Source organism: Sprattus sprattus (genome assembly GCF_963457725.1).
Source record: "Sprattus sprattus genome assembly, chromosome: 3".
NCBI classification, from domain to species: Eukaryota; Metazoa; Chordata; class Actinopteri; order Clupeiformes; family Clupeidae; genus Sprattus; species Sprattus sprattus.
Genome location: NC_137922.1, coordinates 26,212,375 through 26,217,374, shown reverse-complemented (window position 1 = coordinate 26,217,374; position 5,000 = coordinate 26,212,375). Strand labels below are relative to the sequence as shown.

At 43.9% G+C, this 5,000-nt stretch overlaps 1 protein-coding gene across 1 annotated transcript in view; it reads left to right on the top strand.

The window, feature by feature from the left end:
- klf5a (Kruppel like factor 5a) overlaps positions 1–373 on the top strand; it is a 10,079-nt gene extending 9,706 nt beyond the window's left edge. The window contains exon 4 of the mRNA XM_080834109.1: positions 1–373. This exon is cut by the window's left edge and continues 2,312 nt beyond it. The gene's annotated coding sequence lies outside the window, so the exon portion shown is untranslated.
- The last annotated feature ends 4,627 nt before the right edge of the window (positions 374–5,000 follow it).

Genomic DNA, 5,000 nt, shown 5'->3' with positions numbered 1-5,000 from the left:
ACTTGTAAATCCATTTTTTTATTTATTATGTAGCTTTAGTGAAGAGGAATTTGATCAATCAGCCATGACATGTACCTAAGAAGCCTTAATGTAAATAGCCTTATACTTCCTGTAAATATTGTTTGATTGTTTTGTTTTTTGTCGTTGTTCCTTTTCCCATTGAAACAAAGGGGTGTCTTGTCTGAGACACCCTGCACCATATTGTGTGACTATTTGATGTTTATTTGAATAATTTTATTTCATTTTTTTTTACACTGTACTTAATCTTATTTTGTAGATTCTGATGCAATTTCCTAAAACAAAATGAGACGAAAGTTGTGGTTGGCAACTCAATGAAACGCAAAACTATTAAAAATCTACTTGGTACTTTTCATTCCCTCGTCTACATGTTTCTTTCCATAACACGCAACCAGAACACGGAACCATTATCTATTACGCAACTATATCACACAACTGTATCTCGCAACTATATCACGCATCCAGAACACGCAACTATATTCCGCATCCAGAACACACAAACCAGAACATGCAACCAGAACACGCAACTATAACTCGCAACTATATATATATACAGCCGCGGAAAAAATTAAGAGACCACTTCAAAATTATCAGTTTCTCTGGTTTTACTATTTATTGGTATGTGTTAAAGTAAAATGTACATTTTAGTTTTATTCTATAACCTACTGGCAACATTCCTACCAAATTTCAAATAAAAATATTGTCATTTAGATCATTTATTTGCAGAAAAATGACAATTGGTAAAAATAGCAAAATTGATGCAGTGTCTTCAGATCTCGAATAATGCAAAGAAAACAAGCTCATATTCATTTTTAAACTACACAATACTAATGCTTTAACTTAGGAAGAGTTCAGAAATCAATATTTGGTGGAATAACCTTGATTTAAAATCACAACTTTCATGTGTCTTGGCATGCTCTCCACCAGTCTTTCACATTGCCGTTGGGTGACTTTATGCTACTCCTGGCGCAAGAATTCAAGCAGCTCGGCTTCTTTTCATGGCTTGTGACCATCCATCTTCCTCTTGATCACATTTCAGAGTTTTTTTTATGGGATTCAGGTCTCGAAATTGGGCTGGCCATGACAGGGTCCTGATCTGGTGATACTCCATCCACACCTTTACTGGCCTGGCTGTGTGGCATGGAGCATTGCCCTGCTGGAAAAAACACTTCTCAGAGTTGGGGAACATTGTCAGAGCAAAAGGAAGCAAGTTTTTCTTCCGGGACAACGTTGTACTTTGCCTGGCTAAGGTTTGTAAAAGACCATAAGGATTGAACCAAAGCGGACTGGAGGGTCTCCTAGTTCGTCTTCTCTGATGAGTCCAATTTTCAGCTTTGCCCAACACATGGTCGTCTGATGGTTAGACGGAGACCTGGAGAGGCCTACAAGCCACAGAGTCTTGCACCTACTGTGAAATTGGACTCATCAGAGAAGACGAACTAGGAGACCCTCCAGTCGGCTTTGGTTCAATCCTTATGGTCTAAGAAAAACTTGTTTCCTTTTGCTCTGACAATGTTCCCCAACTCTGAGAAGTGTTTTTTCCAGCAGGGCAATGCTCCATGCCACACAGCCAGGCCAGTAAAGGTGTGGATGGAGTATCACCAGATCAGGACCCTGTCATGGCCTGCCCAATTTCGAGACCTGAATCCCATAAAAAAAACTCTGAAATGTGATCAAGAGGAAGATGGATGGTCACAAGCCATGAAAAGAAGCCGAGCTGCTTGAATTCTTGCGCCAGGAGTAGCATAAAGTCACCCAACGGCAATGTGAAAGACTGGTGGAGAGCATGCCAAGACACATGAAAGTTGTGATTTTAAATCAAGGTTATTCCACCAATTATTGATTTCTGAACTCTTCCTAAGTTAAAGCATTAGTATTGTGTAGTTTAAAAATGAATATGAGCTTGTTTTCTTTGCATTATTCGAGATCTGAAGACACTGCATCTTTTTTGCTATTTTGACCAATTGTCATTTTTCTGCAAATAAATGATCTAAATGACAATATTTTTATTTGAAATTTGGTAGGAATGTTGCCAGTAGGTTATAGAATAAAACAAAAATATACATTTTACTTTAACACATACCAATAAATAGTAAAACCAGAGAAACTGATAATTTTGAAGTGGTCTCTTAATTTTTTCCGCGGCTGTATATTCAGAATACGCAACCATAACACATTCTACATAAATCTTTCACAAAGAGCAGTCGGAGGGAGTCTTCATGAAGAAGGTTCCCAAAGAGCCGTCTGAGGTAGTCTTCATGATGAAGGTTCTTACTGGTCTGCAAACACAAAGAGCTGTCTGAGGGAGTCTTCATCTAGAAGGTTCTTACGCCAGTGCAAACATAAAGAGGTGTCTGAGGGAGTCTTCATCTAGAAGGTTCTTACGCCAGTGCAAACATAAAGAGGTGTCTGAGGGAGTCTTCATCTAGAAGGTTCTTACGCCAGTGCAAACATAAAGAGGTGTCTGAGGGAGTCTTCATCTAGAAGGTTCTTACGCAAGTGCAAACATAAAGAGCTGTCTGAGGGAGTCTTCATCTAGAAGGTTCTTACGCCAGTGCAAACATAGAGGTGTCTGAGGGAGTCTTCATCTAGAAGGTTCCAACTCCAGTTCCTACTCCAGTGCAAACACAGAGCTGTTTGATTCACAGAGAAAAAGCAGCAGGAATTCTTGTGTCCTCTGACGTCACACACCTGCATTCTAAACTGTTTGTCACACGAATGGCTTTTTGGGAAACTATCAGTGTGTTTCTATTTCCTTCTCTCAGGCTTACGTCCAGGAACATTAAAGAGCAACACACACACACACACACACACACACAAACACAGGCCAAGGGCAGTGCTTTAAAAAGTCAGTTTTAACCAACTGTTCCTTGTGAGCTGTTTCTGAAATCGTTTTGGTTGCATAATAGGGGGCAAGTAGACCTTGATTTATGTCTTGTCAGGTTATTTGCTCATAGGCTTACTCACACACACACACTCTCTCACACACACACACACACACACTGTGGTCGAAATCCAACACCAGTGCCTGCAGGCAGAAGTGAACTTTTTTCGAAGTATCAAAGCGAGCCAACCGGTAGTTTAATAGAGACAGTCCTGCAGGAGTCAAGTTTGTGCAGGACGGCTTATTACCTCATGAGGAGGTGTGTGTGTGTGTGTGTGTGTGTTTTAAGACATCAGATCCCACGACAGAGAATCCCTGCAAGGTTACGGAGGGGTGACGCGGGACGCAGGAGGAGGCTCGAGGAGACGTCTTACGGCGGAGCGATGGAACGTTTGACACTAATCCCGTCGTCTGTGTGTCTGATTGGGTGTCATTATCCCACACAGGAGTCTGATGTGGAGCGGATGTGGCCCTTATCTGCTGCAGATCCAAGACAGATCAGGGTCTAAATCAGATCAGATCAGGGCCTAAACCAGATCAGGGCCTAAACCAGATCAGGGCCTAAACCAGATCAGGGTCTTAACCAGGACAGGGCCTAAACCAGATCAGGGCCTAAACCAGGTCAGGGTCTTAACCAGGACAGGGCCTAAACCAGATCAGGGCCTAAACCAGATCAGGGTCTTAACCAGGACAGGGCCTAAACCAGATCAGGGCCTAAACCAGATCAGGGTCTTAACCAGGACAGGGCCTAAACCAGATCAGGGCCTAAACCAGATCAGGGTCTAAACCAGATCAGGGCCTAAACCAGATCAGGGTCTAAACCAGGACAGATCAGGGTCTAAACTAGGACAGATCAGGGCCTAAACCAGATCAGGGCCTAAACCAGATCAGGGCCTAAACCAGATCAGGGTCTTAACCAGGACAGGGCCTAAACCAGATCAGGGCCTAAACCAGGTCAGGGTCTTAACCAGGACAGGGCCTAAACCAGATCAGGGCCTAAACCAGATCAGGGTCTTAACCAGGACAGGGCCTAAACCAGATCAGGGCCTAAACCAGATCAGGGTCTTAACCAGGACAGGGCCTAAACCAGATCAGGGCCTAAACCAGATCAGGGTCTAAACCAGATCAGGGCCTAAACCAGATCAGGGTCTAAACCAGGACAGATCAGGGTCTAAACTAGGACAGATCAGGGCCTAAACCAGATCAGGGCCTAAACCAGATCAGGGTCTAAACTAGGAGAGATCAGGACTGGGTCAATACCAGAGTTAGCTGCTGTTCAGGAATGTTCAGGAATGTTCTATATTTAGACAGATATTCTTGGAGAAAAAATAAGTTGGATGGGATCGGCTTGGATAAGAACTTCATTCTAACATACAAACATACATCTTGCTTCCAGTTCTCCTCATGTTGGACTTGTCCTCCCCCTTCTCCTGTGATATCAGCAGCATTCCCCCCCTACACCTCTTATTTGTTTGGACATGGAGAACATCACCACAGAGCACCGTCCCTGCTGTGGGCTGTTTGTCATCACTGCACACACACTTTTCATCTCCCCCTTTGGCACCATCACAACACACACACACACACACACAAACACCAACACTGCCTGATTATTTGTTCTTCTGCAGATCGCGTGTTTGATTCCCATTATTTGGTTGAGTAACAGAGCTGTTTAATCCCATCTCCTCACACACACACAAACACACACACACATACACTGTCCGCTGCGGTCGGCCAGCTCTGAGGGTTCCGCGGCGCAGTGGCCACCGCCACCGGTGATCGCGCTGTGAGGCCTCGGCCGCTTCTTAGGGTGCAACCGAATTTCAAGCTGCCAAAACTTTGGGGAACCCCTGCGGCTGAGCAACAATACTCCTTTTGATATGAGATCAGGAAACACAGCGAAGGAAAATAAATGCCTTCATCGTTTCGGGAAAAGAGGGGGACTTTCTCCTCCGCTCTCCGCGCTCTCTTCTCCCTCTACATGTGTTCCTGGTTTGGATTCGCAGAACTAACTAACACACACACACACACACACACACACACACACACACACACACACACATACACACACACACACACACACACACACACACACACA